Consider the following 17,241-nt stretch of genomic DNA (forward strand, 5'->3'; position numbering starts at 1 on the left):
TAAGATAGACAGATTGATAGGCGAAGAGTTTTGAGATAATGCCCTTTGACTCAGTGATTCTATTTCCACTGATAGGGAACTGCCACAGCACGACTTTACAATGCATTATCATCTGGTAGGGACACATTTCCGTCCCTCAGTGACACTCATATCTGTCTCCGTTTACAAGTAAACGCGAAATATTCAGTGGCGGCAATGCCGCGATCGCTGGCAAGCTATTGTTGTAAATTCATGTAAATACTGTAGATTAAATAAATGAAATAAAAGTAATTTCTCATGTATTATTATAATAAACGTGATTTTTACTCACTTATTGTGAAATGTGAGGTAACATCTTAAAATAAAAGACTGATGAAAGCAGAAGGGAGACGTGTGATGCGTGTGCTGCAGAAGCTGTAGTGCTGCTCCACAGGCTCGCGCCTCGGGAAGTCGCCGGCTCGGCTCCGGGAGGCTCACGCCGTGTCGGCGCGGCCCGGCCGCCAGTGTGAACACCGCAATTCAGAACCATGTGTCTGATATCTAAGCGGGCGGCGGCCCGGCCAGGCTCGGCTCGGCCCGGCCGGCAGTGTGAACGCAGCCTTAGGACACCACACACTCATGCCTGAGAAAGGACCAGTGCGTTCGCGCGGTTCCAGACTGAAGCGCCTAGAACTGCTCGGCCACACAGTACTGATTCTCACGGCGTGCATTCTCCCATCGGCCAAACTGATGGAAATATTCTGTTAGGCGGCTAGAAACCCGGCAGGAACCATCTTTCAGTTCCCCAACTTGGCAATGAGTTTGGTAGCACTGCCAACACAGACTTCCAGTTTTTCAGTGAGGTGTCGGATTGTGATCGGTCAGTCACCCCACATGAGTGTGACCAGACGCTCCAATGTAGCAGGAGGCACAGCAGTGTGTGGCCGTCCGGCACACGGGAAACTGGACAGGTCTGGGCGACGTTGTTGCGTTGATGACAGACGCCTAGCCCAATGACTCACCGTGCTTTTGTTCAATGTCTTGTAATCGTTGATATTCTGCAAGGCCTATGAATATCTGTGCTGCTCTGGTTTTCTAGTGAAACAACCGCAGTGACAAATCTCTCATTGGAATGCACCTCCGTTACAGACGCCATTTTGACGTCTACGTTTTGCGCGCCACCAACTGGACCTCCAAGAAACTACAGGGGCTGAAATGGGAAAATTTAACGGTGCCGCACAACAAATTCCGCGTTTCATCAACCTAAATAGGCTGAGAAAAAAAAAGCGTTGCATTAAATATCGAACGCCTCTATTATTTTCGTTCAGTTATTTATGTTTAGGAATCACATTCCTGATGGTTAGAAGGAAGTTACAGGAAACATAATTACTCGTATATGACGTGAAACCTAATCCCTCGAATTAATCTTTCTAACTACAGATATGGGCATTTCATGACTCCACGTACGTTGTTTCCGATTCCTGTCCTCGAGAGAAATTTTAACAACAGCGTGACAGGTGGAAACGTAATCTAATTGCATGCACTCTTAGGTAATGAAAGTAGATTGGTTAGTTTCTACTGACATCGAACAGATTGAAGAAAGTCCTTGTGTAGGGATCGGACAGAAGATACCAGACAGCGGGTGGACTGGATGTTGATCATGCCTTAATGGGGAGACAATAATGAAATTTCGATGCGGAGGGTACGTCAAGGTCTGGTTCCGAAATTTCACGCAAATCTGTTTGTTCCGAGCGTAGAAGCTCAAGCGCAAAACATCGTTTGCTCTCCGCACAGCCAACAATATTACCGAATGCGGTACAGTATAACGCTACTGGGACGTGTACGCGAAGAAAACGGTTGGCTGCTTCCTAAGGCACTCATGGGACTTCACATAGTCTCCAGCAATCGTATTATGGATTTCCCTCCATTCTGAGGTCAACGTGTTTTTTTTTTTTTTTACTTTATTGAGTTTAGATTCCCCCCCCCCCTTCCCAAAAAGGGCGCGGGGGGGGGGGGACGAAATCGCTCTCCAGCTTACGGAATTTGTTTTTAAAAAAATGAAGATATTAAATAATAAAGTAATGGTACAATGGCAGAAAATTGTGGAACTTAAAACATAAAACAAAGGGTTGGTGATGATAATAAAATACATAGGAAGCAGACAGGTAAAATAATAAACAAAAAATTAAAAAACACCGCTTCAGTCTGGTTTCTGTTCACAAGAGATATAAAAACAACACCCAGCGAGAGCATGATTTTTGATCGCAACACTGGGGAAAGAAGCACAACACTGAACACTCACTATAACACTACACTAAAACGTTGGCACAAATATGACATACCACAGCCGAGGGCAGACGGGGGGCACCTTGACAGATGATGGGAAAGAAAAGGGGGAAGAAGAGGAAAAAGGAAATGGGGTGGGGGGGTGTGGAGGAGCCGACGGAGCATGTTGACTCACAAGAGGGGAGGAGGGGGCGTCAAGTGAATGTGGAACGCGCTGAGGAGTCAAAGGATTATGACCGTTGCCCTGCACGAGAATAAATATCGCTTGGAGGTACTGCGAGCACAGTACGCAGTTACGAAACTACAGAGAGATTATAATTTAAAGCCGGCCGGGGTGGCCGAGTGTTTCTAGGCGGTTCAGTCTGGAACAGCGCGACTGCTCCGGTCCAGGTTCGAATCCTGCCTCGGGCATGGATGTGTGTGATGTCCTTAGGTTAGTTAGGTTTAAGTAGTTCTAAGTTCTAGGGGACCGATGACCTCAGATGTAAAGTCCCATAGTGCTCAGAGCCATTTGAACCATTTTGAGAGCCTGTGCACAGACAGAGAAGGGGCAGGCGTAGATGGAACAAATACATCTAGATCTACACAGATACTCCGAAGGCCGTCGCACAGTGCGTGGTGGAGGGCACAATGAGCCATTACTAGTCATCCTCTCCGCTCTTCCACTCGCAAATAGAATAAGGGAAAAACGACTATCTATATGTCTCAGTATGAGTCCTGATTTCTCTTATCTTATCGTCGTGGTCCTTAGGCGCGATGTATGTTGATGGCAGCAGAATCGTTTGGCAGTAAACTTCAAATGCTGGTTCTCTAATTTTTTTTCACTAGCGTTCCCTGCCGCAGTTCTCAGGCGCGTTGAGTAGCCGTGCGGTCTTTGGCGCCTTGCCACGGCTCGCGCGGCTACCACCGTCGGAAGCTCGAGTCCTCCCACGGCCATGAGTGTGTTGGTTGTCGTTAGCGTAAGTTATTTTAAGTTAGATTATGTAGTGTGTAAGCCTATGGACCGGTGACCTTAGCAGTTTGGTCCCATAGGAACATACCACAAATTTCCAAATTTACCACAGTTCTCACTTGTTTGCTCCACTTCATATCGCTTTGCACTGTTAAGCTCAGATGTTTAAACGACTTGACCGTCAAGCGGGACCTTACCATTACTGTATACAAACGTACAGCTTTTTTCTTCCTTCCCATACGGATTACTTATGTTTCTTTACAAGTAGAGCTAGCTGCCATACCTCACACCCACTGGAAATTTTCTATAGATCGTCTTGTATCTTCGTAAAGTCACCAAATCCCGACACCTTACAATACACTATAGCGTCATCAGCAAACAACCGCATATTGATGCATACCCTGTCCGCCAAATCATCTATGTATAGCAACAGTGGTCCTATCACACTTCCTCGGGGCACTCCTTACGATAGCCTTGTCCCTGATGAACACTCGCCTTCGTGAAAACATATTGGGTTCTATTACTCAAGAAGTCTTCGTACCATTCACATATCTGTGAACTTATTCCACATGCTCGTACCTTCGTTAACAACCTCCAATGGAGCACCGTGTCAAATACTTTCGGGAAATCTGTAAATATGGAATCTGCCTGTTGCCCTTCATTCATAGTTCGCCGTATATCATGTGAGAAAAGGGCAGGCTCAGTTTCGCACTAGCTATGCTTTCTGAAACCATCCTGATTCTTGAATATGCTTCTCAGTGTCAAGAAGGTTTATTATATTCGAACTGAGAATATGTTCAAGGACCCTGCAGCAAAACGAAGTTAGCGATATTGGTCATTTTGCAGGTTCTTTTACCCTTCTTATAGACTGGAGTCACTTGCGCTTTTCTGGGCGAGAAATTCACGATAAATTCAAGCTAGGTATGGGGACAATGCCGTAGAGAAGTCCTTGTAAAACCGAACTGGGATTCCATCTGGACATGATGATTCATTTGCTTTCAAACCTTTCAGCTGTTTGTTTACCCCAGGGATGCTTATTGTACGTCGCCCATGCTTGTGTCTGTCCAATGGTCAAATGACAGTATGTTAGTACGATTCTCCTGTGTGAATGATTTCTTGAACGTGAAATTGGCTTTCGTTTTGCTATCTTCAACTGCCGATTCAGAAAATGGCTCCGAGCACTATGCAACTTCTGAGGTCATCAGTCGCCTAGAACTTAGAACTACTTAAACCTAACTAACCTAAAGACATCACACACATCCATGCCGGCGGCAGGATTCGAACCTGCGAACGTAGCTGTCGTTCGGCTCCAAACTGTAGCGCCTAGAACCGCACGGCCTGCCGCATCAGACTGGTCGGCAGGGGCTGAATGGAAACCTCGGACCTGCTTACCGATTTTACATACTACCAGAATTATCTAGAGTTCTCTGCCAGATCCTTTGGCGAGGTATGACGGTGATAGTTACTGTATGTATCGCGCACAGCTCTTTTGACAGACGCACGAAGCTCTATTAACCTTTACTTGTCGTTATTTCTGCGTTCTATTTTGAACCATGAGTGTAACAGCGTCTTACAAATTTCGTTATCAAGCCATAGTTGGTCTTTTCCTTCCCTTATCCACTCTTACTGCATATAAGTGATGTCAATTCACTGTATAAGTGAGATGCTAACAACTGCTTATCTTCTATATGTAACACCATTCACCTCCTTGCGTTCTTGACTGATTTATTAACTTTCGTAGCAATAGTTGCTACAATTACATCATGATCGCAAATCTCCGTTTCTTTACTGACATTGTCGATAATGTCCGGACGGTTCGTAGCTGCAAGGTCCAAGATATTTCCACTGCGTGTGGGCGGCCAAGACAGCTGCAAAACACAGTTTTCACAAAACCTCTTCAAAAGTATTTCGCCTGACTGTCGGTCTGTACGTCCCGCAATGAATCCATAGGCATGCCAGTTTATAGTCTGTAGGTTAAAGTCACCTCCAACTAGTAACGCATGATCCAGATATTTACGTGCTACTGTCTGCATACTTTCTTAGAATGACTCTAAAATTGTCACAGCGGAATAGAGTGGCCGTTAAAAACAATCAACAATTAACTTGAAACTTTCCTGGCAGATTAAAACTGTGTGCCGGACCGAGACTCGAACTCGGATCCCTTAACTTCCGGTAGAGCACTTGCCCGCGGAAGGCAAATGTTCCCGGGTGCGAGTCTTGGTCCGGCACACAGTTTTAATCTTACTCGAACTCGGGACCCTTGCCTTCCGGTAGAGCACTTGCCCGCGGAAGGCAAAGGTCCCGAGTTCGAGTCTCGGTCCGGCACACAGTTTTAATCTACCAGGAAGTTTCATATCGGCGCACACGTCGCTGTAGAGTGAAAATTTCATTGAACAATTAACTTGGTTTCATTTACATCTGCTGTAAGCGAGTAGATAATTTCACTGTTACATTCAACTTCTCCCTGAGTAGAGACAATATTTCTATCAACTGCAGTTAACACTCCTCCTCCAGTGGTCCCTAATCTGTCTTTCTGATATACATTCCACGACTCGCTAAGTATCTCAGAGCTCTCCACTTCGCGTTTCAGTCAGCTCTCGGTACCAAAAAAGATTTGAGCGCAAGAATAGCACTAAATTCGCGAACTTTATTGCGAATAGTTCGACAGTTTACTGATGAAATTTTGACAGTTGAAGTGTCTTTACTCTGAACGCCGTCTGAATACCCACTTTCACTCCATCTCCTTCTCCCATGTTCATCTCCTCTTCCCTCTCTCTGCCTATTTCGTCCTACCCATCTCTCCGTCCATCTCCTCCTCTCCCTTTTCCCCGTCAGTTTCCTCCTTCCTCTATTTGTTTTGTTTTGAAGAGAAGCATCCGTTCATTTAGAAAGCTAGTCAGCCAGCAGCTCTCAGCTGACATACAGGTATATCTGCGGAGCTGCAAGTTAAGTATTTATATTTTCCTTGTTTCTGTTTAAGAGGGTTAATCTCACGTTTGCGTAAGGGTAAATGCACTTTGTGTCTAGCGCAATAGTTGCTCACTCAGCAACCAGCTACGTAGATGGATACCCCTTGATAGGTCATGGGTGCACTACACAAAGGAAGCAGATATTCGGGTAGCAGAGTACTTGTGGATTGCACATGAGGGATTTTTAGGATAGGCGGTAGTTTGAGGTTCTCGAAAACTTGCTAGTCGATACGCAACAAGGGAGCGGAGTAAATGATTACAGTATTCGAAAAGACAGAATTCTTTTTTCAAGTACATATGTGAAATGGACCAAAGTAGTTGATCCGAAGACAGCATTTTATGAGAGTTCCAGTGGTAGAGTGCAGACGCGCAGTGCACGAGGAACTGCCCAACAGTTGGGCATGCCTCTGTGCACGGTAGACAGAATTCTACGAAACATCCTGCACTGCTTCGTCCTTCGGTTCCGTAACAAGCTCATTTTTTTCCGGGGTGAGGTTGTTAGTCTCACGCCCAACCCACATCTTGGACGACCTGGACTTTTTAGGGTTCACTCCCCTAGGAGGATTGGCTTCCATACGCCTATCGAGCTCCCCGCCCCCTTCCTGCCCAGTGTTGCAAGACACACTTCATCTGTTTGCTCCGTTGAGACCAATCCGGCTCAGGTGATCCTGCCAGTAGCTACGCCGCCGTCGGCACAGCTCTCGGTTTCATCGGATCACGCAGACCTTCCCACCTGGCACTGGAGGTGTCCCCTGGAGGGGGTGTCCACTGAGATGGGAAAGGAAGAGGCTTAGGAAAATCTACAGGCCTGTAATGATAGGGGTTTTTGGAGAATCGGAAATAATAAGGAGATAAGAGAGTTGTATAGCTAACCAGATATCGTCACAGAAATAAAGACTAACTTGACTACGTTGGTTGCGCCGTGTAGAAATAATGCTGGGGAAGAGCACAGTCGAGAAAATTTTCAATGGAAACCCCGGTGAACGTCGTTTAAGGGGCAGACCAAGGACCAGATGCCTAGACAACGTGGAGGAGGGCTTAAGAAGGCTGGGAGTTAGAAGATGGAGAGCAAAGGCAGCCAGCAGAGAAGAGTGGGCAGAGATTGTCCAGGAGGCCAAGACCCTACAAGGGCTGTAGCACCAAAGAGTAAGTTTCATATACAAAGATTCCAATAATCAGGAGTTATCGTAATTTTTAACTGTTTTCCGTCTTGTCCTTTAGTTGCTTTAAATTCGTGTAGGTATGTGCCGTCTATGCAACTAAGTGAAGGCAGTTTGTTTGTTGCCATACGCGTTTCGCTTCATTTATTTGGGAAGCATCATCAGTGGCCAGACATTACTTCCAATTTGAAAAGGAATTTTACTTACAAGAAGATGGGCTCCCAATGGGATCCCCAATTTCAGGAACACTAGCAAACATATTCATCAACTACACGGAAAACACAATCTTCGATACAGTCATCACAAAGAAAGGATACAAAATTGTTTACTGTTACAGATATGTAGATGACATAATCTGTATGGTAGATGAACAAACAGAGAAAATTGATAAAATTCATACAGATATAAACAGCATACATAAAAATATTCAATTTACCGTAGAAAAAGAAACACAAAAGCAAATACATTTCTTGGATATACCAATAAAGAGAGAGAACAATAAACACACATTTGACATTTTCAGAAAGCCTACAGCCACAGACATAATCATACATGCTTCATCCAACCACCCACAAAATCAAAAATTAGCGGCCCTACGACACATGTTACACAGGCTAAATAACATCCCACTCAGCAAAGAAAATTATGAAAAAGAGTTACAATCAATAAACTTGTAGCCACTAACAATGGTTACAGCACCCATATGGTACAAAAACTCAATGAAAAAATTAAAACACAACTAAACAAAAATCAAATCAAGCAGAGATTACAGAACCCCACAAACACTACAGCACACACAGAAACACAAAACAATAACACTCATGACATGAATAACAGAAAGAAATGGTATACTCTCACATTCAAACACAAAACAACACACAAGATAGCAAATACATTAAAGAAACAGGGATTAAAAATAGCTTACAGAACAAGAAATACACTCCAATCACATTTACAAACAACAGAAAAACCAGACAAATACCAAGGAGCAGGTATATACCAGCTAGAGTGCCAAGAATGTAAAGCAGTATATCTGGGGATGACAAGCAGGACTTTAAAACTAGGTATAAAGGACATATAAGAAGTTGGAAATATGAGAACAGTCATTCTACCTTTGCCGAACACCTGATAAAACATGGACATGAACCATCCAACATGGAATGTGACATGACAGTTATCAGAGTGAATAATCACAACAAAAACCTCCTGCCATTGCAAGAAAACTTCCACATACAAAGAGCCATTGCAATGGAAAAGAAGGTACTCAATCACCAAGTCCATATAAAAAATAACTCGCTGATTATGCTAGCCACCAAAACAGTAACAAACTGAAGTGCAACCAGGATAAATAATTAATGAATTCCTTCCCCTCTTCTCTCTCTCTCTCCCTCCTACCCTCCGCCCCCATACACACACACATACTCACAGACAAACACATGAACCCACAGATTAAAGGAAAAGTAATGCACTCAGCAAATTACACACACACACTAAAACTCATACCAAAAAAAAAGAGTGAGGATTGCACACACACACAGACACACAACAAATGAAAACCACAAAACACAACAGAAACAAAAGACAAACACATAACAACAGCTGGCAACACTACACACTGCAAACACACAAATGTTGATCGCCAAATGGCAGTGAAACTGAAATGTGATGTGACAAATGGCTAAACAACACCTGATTCGGCTAACTGGAGCATGAAGACCAGCAAATACATCACCGGAAACACATATATGTGTTAGCAGCGCTGGAAATCGTAAGTAAAACGAAAGATACATCATTTTATGGAACTTGTGCTACAAAAGTTGCTTCTAACCTAAAAAACCCGACAAAATGTAATATATCAACAGATTATATCTAGCAGATAATACGCTTGTTGTATATATAAAAAGAAACATGTATTTCAGGCCACTGATGATGCTTCCCAAATAAATGAAGCGAAACGCGTATGGCAACAAACAAACTGCCTTCACTTAGTTGCATAGACGGCACATCCTCCACGAATCAGGAGTTACTTTATTCTGACCTGCCAATTTATAAAATTTCTCCTTAATATCTTTCATCATCATCATCATCATCATCATCATCATTTAAGGCTGATTATGCCTTTCAGCGTTCAGTCTGGAGCATAGCCCCGTTATAAAATTCCTCCACGATCCACTATCCAGTGCTAACATTGGTGCCTCTTCTGATGTTAAACCTATTATTTCAAAATCATTCTCAGCCGAATCCAGGTACCTTCTCCTTGGTCTGCCTCGACTCCTCCTACCCTCTACTGTTGAACCCATGAGCCTCTTGGGTAACCTTGTTTCTCCCAAGCGTGTAACATGACCCCACCATCTAAGCCTGTTCGTCTTGACTGCTACGTCTATACAGTTCATTCCCAGTTTTTCTTTGATTTCCTCATTGTGGACACCCTCCTGCCATTGTTCCCACCTACTAGTACCTCCAATCATCCTAGCTACTTTCATATCCGTAATCTCAACCTTGTTGATAAGGTAACCTGAATCCACCCAGCTTTCACTCCCATACAACGTTGGTCGAAAGACTGAACGGTGCACAGATAACTTAGTCTTGGTACTGACTTCCTTCTTGCAGAAGAGAGTAGATCGTAGCTGAGCGCTTACTGCATTAGCTTTGCTACACCTCGCTTCCAGTTCTTTCACTATGTTGCCATCCTGTGAGAATATGCATCCTAAGTACTTGAAATCGTCCACCTGTTCTAACTTTGTTCCTCCTATTTGGCACTCAATCCGTTTATATTTCTTTCCCACTGACATTACTTTCGTTTTGGAGATGCTAATCTTCATACCATAGTCCCTACATTTCTGATCTAGCTCTGAAATATTACTTTGCAAACTTTCAATGGAAACTGCCATCACAACTAAGTCATCCACATATGCAAGACTGCTTATTTTGTGTTCACATATCTTAATCTCACCCAGCCAGTCTATTGTTTTCAACATATGATCAATAAATAATATGAACAACAGTGGCGACAGGTTGCAGCCTTGTCTTACCCCTGAAACTACTCTGAACCATGAATTCAATTTACCGTCAACTCTAACTGCTGCCTGACTATCCATGTAAAGACCTTTAATTGCTTGCAAAAGTTTTCCTCCTATTCCATAATCTCGTAGAACAGACAATAACTTCCTCCTAGGAACCTGGTCATATGCCTTTTCTAGATCTATAAAGCATAGATACAATTCCCTGTTCCACTCATAACACTTCTCCATTATTTGTGTAAGCTAAAGATCTGGTCCTGACAACCTCTAAGAGGCCTAAACCCACACTGAGTTTCATCCAACTAATACTCGCACTTTCCTTTCAACAATACCTGAGAAGATTTTACCCACAACGCTGATTAAAGAGATACCTCTGCAGTTGCTACAATCTTTTCTGTTTCCATGTTTAAAGATTGGTGTGATTACTGCTTTTGTCCAGTCTGATGGAACCTGTCCCGACTCCCAGGCCATTTCAGTTATCCTGTGTAGTCATTTAAGATCTGACATACCACTGTATTTGATGAGATCTGACTTAATTGCATCCACCCAAGCTGCTTTATTGCACTGCAATCTAATGACCATTTTCTCCACTTCCTCAAATGTGATCCTATTTCCATCATCATTCCTATCCCATTCTACCTCTAAATCTGAAACATTACTGTTCGTATTTTCACCTACATTGAGCAACTCTTCAGAATATTCCCTCCATCTGACCAAGGCATCCGCAGGATTCACCAGCAGTTTTACTGACCTGTCCAAAATACTTGTAATTTCCATCCTAGCTCCCTTTCGAAGACTGCTAATTACACTCCAGAATGCTTTTCCAGCAGCTTGAGCCATAGTCTCCAACCTGTTTCCAAAGTATTCCCAAGATTTCTTCTTGGATGCTGCAATTATCTGTTTGGCTTTGTTTCTTTCTTCAACATAACTTTCTCTGTCTACCTGAGTTCTAGTATGTACCCATTTTTGTTACGCCTTCTTTTCCCTTTTACAGGCTGCCTTGACTGTGTCATTCCACGAAGCTGTTTGCTTCTTCGTACTTTTACACACTACTGTTCCAAGACATTCTTTAGCCACTTCTAGCACTGTGTACCTTGTCCATTCCTTTTCCAATGACTGTAATTTTCTACATTCAACTAACTGGTACCTTTCTGAGATTGCTGTTATGTACTCGTGCCTTATTTCCTTATTGTGAAGTTTCTCCACTCTTATCCTCCTACACATGGACCTGACCTTCTGCGCTTTCGGCCTCACAATGCAAATTTCACTGCAGATTAAATAATGATCAGTGTCGTCAAAGAATCCACTGAGTACACGTGTGTCCCTTACAGCCTTCCTGAATTCCTGATCTGTTATTATATAGTCAATGCCTTCCCAAGTATACCTGTGAATGTTCTTATGTTTAAGAAAGGAGTTTGTGATTACTAAGTCCATACTGGCACAGAAATCCAAGAGTTGTTTCCCGTTCCTGTTGGCCTCCATATCCTCTCCAAATTCACCCATAACTTTTTCATGCCCTTCTGTCCGATTTCAAATCCTGGCATTAAAATCACCCATGAGCAGAACACTGTCCTTGTCCTTCATTCTAACAACTATATCACTGAGTGCCTCATAAAAACTATCCATCTTATCTTGATCTGTCCCTTCACAATGCGAATATACTGACATAATCGTAATTTTCTTGCTAGACACTGTCAAATCTATCCACATCAGTCGTTCGTTTACATACCTTATTGTAACTACGCTGGGTTCCATTTCTTTCCTGATGTACAGCCCTACACCCCATTGTGCTATTCCTGCTTTGACTCCTGACAGGTAGACCTTGTATTCTCCCACTTCCTCTTCTTTCTCACCCCTTACCCGAATGTCACTTACAGCTAAAACGTCCAGCCCCATCTTACTTGCAGCCTCTGCCAGCTCTACCTTCTTTCCAGAGTAGCCCCCATTGATATTAATAGCTCCCTATCTCATTACCATTTGTTTGCCAAGTCGTATCTTAGGAGTCCCTGGTTTGTCAGTTAGAGGTGGGACTGATTGTTGCCAGCATCATATTTAAAGTACCAGGGAAGCAGGTTGCAAGCCTTACTTGCCCTGAGTCCCATTGGGTATTACTCCTAACGGTTGAGGGACTAACCGGTGGATTTCATAGTCTTTGCCGTATGAGCACAAAGGTGACCACGACTCAGAATATGTCCGAGATGCCCTGCATTATTCCAAAGTAACTGGTACCCCGACTGTCGGGACCACTTACTTGGTCACTCATACGTTGCCCGTAGTTCATGAACTAGGACATGACTACAGGAACCCACACCATGAACCACTTAATATCTTTGCATAGTTAAAACTAATACCATATCCTAGACAGGTGAAGTGGAATGCTTGTTCTAAAATGTTTTTGTTAACTATTATTTGCGATTTAACTGGATTCTTTCCTTTTGCCTTACGTACAAATATAGTTGTCATATATTGCGTTTTGGCTCTGTGTGTACACTGCTCTTTGTAATTTATCTTCTCTTTCCTCTATGAATACCTGGCTATCAGCATATAGCAGATTATTTAATGGTACGCTATATCGTATTTTAATTGCTAACTGTACTTCATCTTTCCACTTCATAATTACACCATCATAATATAAAATACACTCCTGGAAATTGAAATAAGAACACAATGAATTCATTGTCCCAGGAAGGGGAAACTTTATTGACACATTCCTGGGGTCAGATACATCACATGATCACACTGACAGAACCACAGGCACATAGACACAGGCAACAGAGCATGCACAATGTCGGCACTAGTACAGTGTATATCCACCTTTCGCAGCAGTGCAGGCTGCTATTCTCCCATGGAGACGATCGTAGAGATGCTGGATGCAGTCTGTGGAACGGCTTGCCATGCCATTTCCACCTGGCGCCTCAGTTGGACTAGCGTTCGTGCTGGACGTGCATACCGCGTGAGACGACGCTTCATCCAGTCCCAAACATGCTCAATGGGGGACAGATCCGGAGATCTTGCTGGCCAGGGTAGTTGACTTACACCTTCTAGAGCACGTTGGGTGACACGGGATACATGCGGACGTGCATTGTCCTGTTGGAACAGCAAGTTCCCTTGCCGACACTATTCAGTGTCCCCTCGACGATCACCAGAGGTGTACGGCCAGTGTAGGAGATCGCTCCCCACACCATGATGCCGGGTGTTGGCCCTGTGTGCCTCGGTCGTATGCAGTCCTGATTGTGGCGCTCACCTGCACGGCGACAAACACGCATACGACCATCATTGGCACCAAGGCAGAAGCGACTCTCATCGCTGAAGACGACACGTCTCCATTCGTCCCTCCATTCACGCCTGTCGCGACACCACTGGAGGCGGGCTGCACGATGTTGGGGTGTGGCGGAAGACGGCCCAACGGTGTGCGAGACCGTAGCCCAGCTTCATGGAGACGGTTGCGAATGGTCCTCGCCGATACCCCAGGAGCAACAGTGTCCCTAATTTGCTGGGAAGTGGCGGTGCGGTCCCCTACGGCACTGCGTAGGATCCTACGGTCTTGGCGTGTATCCGTGCGTCGCTGCGGTCCGGTCCCAGGTCGACGGGCACGTGCACCTTCCGCCGACCACTGGCGACAACATCGATGTACTGTGGAGACCTGACGCCCCACGTATTGAGCAATTCGGCGGTACGTCCACCCGGCCTCCCGCATGCCCACTATACGCCCTCGCTCAAAGTCCGTCAACTGCACATACGGTTCACGTCCACGCTGTCGCGGTATGCTACCAGTATTAAAGACTGCGATGGAGCTCCGTATGCCACGGCAAACTGGCTGACACTGACGGCGGCGGTGCACAAATGCTGCGCAGCTAGCGCCATTCGACGGCCAACACCGCGGTTCCTGGTGTGTCCGCTGTGCCGTGCGTGTGATCATTGCTTGTACAGCCCTCTCGCAGTGTCCGGAGCAAGTATGGTGAGTCTGACACACCGGTGTCAATGTGTTCTTTTTTCCATTTCCAGGAGTGTAAATAAAGTGGCTGATAGACTGCACCCTTGACGAGCACCCTGGTTTATTAAAACTTCATCTGACATTTTCGAACTTCAACTTATAACTACTTGGAATTTACGTGTAGACTCTTTGTGATGTTAATAACGTTTTTTAGGAAAACGTTTTATTTCCAATATTTTATAAAAAAAAGGTGTCTTTTTACCTAATCAAAGGCTTTCTCACAGTTAATAAATGCCAAATGCATTTCTAAACCAAATTCCCGACGTTTTTAAATAAAGTGTCTAGTTGTAAACGTTTTATCACTGCACTAACGTCCCTGTCTAAGGCTTGATTGTACTTTCGAGATTATTGCATGAGAGTTAGTTTTTAATTTTTGGCTAAGAATTAAAGACGGCATCTTCAAGCTTTAAAGCAATGTCAGACTCGTGCTACCATGAACTTAGGAACATGTCACTTAACTCACGTTGATATCTAGGCGACCATATTCGTCTGATCTGAAAGTGATGTAACAGATGCATGGTCAGGAATCAACACGCATGTAATTTACGGGAATGGCAGGACCTGTGCGAAGACATTTTTTGACACAAATCATTTCGTGATAACTACCAAGAACTTGTCGCATCCGTGCCACACTGAAACACGCTGGTAACCAATTTTGGCTCATCCACTGATCACTGCACATGAGGCAAGATAAAGCATGTCCGACGTATACCTAATTACGAAAAAGTCAAGGGCGTCGAGTACAATTAATGAATTAGCGAAAAATCCCCCACACACTGAAAACTACTATCAGATTAAAACTTTGTGCCCCATAGGAATTGGAACTGCTTTACTTTCACCAACACCTCTTTAGCATCTTCCAATTCTCACAGGAATTCACCAGCGTGTCCAGCTGGATTAGCACTCATGAAAGGAAGGATGCAGTGGAGAAATGGCTGAGACACTGCCTAGGGTATTGTCCTCCAAGATAGGTTGCTGATATTTTAAATATCCTGATAGGTTATAACTGTGTTCCTGGCCAGGAGTCGAACCTGGGACCGATATGAACTCGATTCCTTTACCAATAATGCAGCCTCATCAGCACGGGGTAGGATTGTTTCCATATATTAAGTCATAACTTTATAAACATGCGAAGTACTATATTTTTAAAAATCGACTTTATTCGCTCTAACCCGCTACATCCACACGAGTATATTATACTAAAAGCACTTCATCGTATGACGAAGGTAATGAATCGAAATGGTGACTAAGAAAGCGCTGGTGTTACCTCCACGGTCCTCTTCATTCTAAACGTTCCTGGCAGTCTGCGTTGAATTACATTAAATCAACGCGCGAACATAATAGTTGCTATATTGTTCGTCATGTTGTGGTGGTAACAATTATACATTAGCAATCGCTCTGCAACTAGTAAGTATTGTTTGTTCCAAGTCTTACACATTCGAATATGTTCTTGATACGCTAGCTTTCATATTACATGCTCACGACAACCGTGATGCACTAATGTAGATGTCTCCTAGAGGAGAAGCTCCTAGTAGAGTTGGTTACTTAGTATCACGTCTATTCCACGTTCAGAATTGCACTAAAAATATCGTCAATATAACGGCCGTAGTGTCTTATGGCCTATTTGATTACATGATTGCATATAAATACCCAGTTTGAGATCACAGTTTCAAAGCTTTGGATAAAAAAGTTAGAAAAGAACAAGAGGATAGTATTACGTTTCCGATGATTTACAGTATGTAATTACTTCAGTACGCCTTTCTGCGCCATTGAACACCATCAGAATGAAGGAAGAGGATTTTATTGACTTCCAGAATGCTTCTGATAAAGTCAGCCACACAGCAAAGCTGCCCACGAATTTTGTTGCGCGAACTAAGATCACCCCACATGGAATAGTACATATGAGAAGGACGATCAGTGACATTAAACAGTAGGAAAGCCTAAACATCCCAAAGAAAGGCAAAACTGTTTGCGTTTTCTTTCATACACAGCTTTCATTAGCGCAAAACAATTTACGTCCGTCCGCTAAAAAATGGGACTGGCTTGCTATGTTACCCTTTATATCACATTCCTATCGGCAGTATTTTACTGATATGTTTAATAATACTGCAAACTGATGATTTTTGTTTCGAATTGTTTACATCCGGTAAGATACTGTCATTAGGTACTTGTGTCAACCATTATAGCCAGATTCTATTGCATTTACACCACTGTCTGAATAAGGTAATGTGTAAGACAGTTTCTGCTCTGACGTTTTTAATTTTCTTGTTCTGGACAATACAATGAATTTTCTTACACCTTGCGATACAGATTATATTCCTGGGTGATAATAAACGTTTAATACTATAAAAAAGTGCGAGCTAATTCCGTTTATCATGGAATGTGCTAATTTTGTACATCGTGTAATAACATACATGAGCAAGTAAAATTACTTTTAAATCTCCCAGCAACTCTAAGATGCGAAAAAGAAAGTAAAAGCAAGAACTTCTGCATCGCGGTGCATATTTCGAAGCGGTGAAGTGACACACACATTGTAGGTATCGTATATAAGTCGTCGAATGCGTTAAAAAAATAACCGAACAGAGCGAATTATTTCCACAAATCGTCCGTGTGGGTGGTAAATAACAGAACGTAACTGGAACAAATGCTTTTATAACAAATAATAAACCTATGCTTTGATGTACAGGCTTTCACAGGCACTGTATGAAGACTAAAATAATTAAAACACAATATGCCAATAATTAAAAAAAACATTTTATACGTTCCGCAGCTAGTTTCATGTTATAGGTGGAGATCCACATTAGCGTCAAACTGTTCGAAGGCAATTTTGTGTACGTTGGATGAGATCTTATCTTTCGTGGAATTCCAGTAGCATCGAGACCAGTAAAAGACAGTCATCTTC

This window comes from Schistocerca gregaria, chromosome 1, assembly GCF_023897955.1.
Source record: "Schistocerca gregaria isolate iqSchGreg1 chromosome 1, iqSchGreg1.2, whole genome shotgun sequence".
NCBI lineage: Eukaryota > Metazoa > Arthropoda > Insecta > Orthoptera > Acrididae > Schistocerca > Schistocerca gregaria.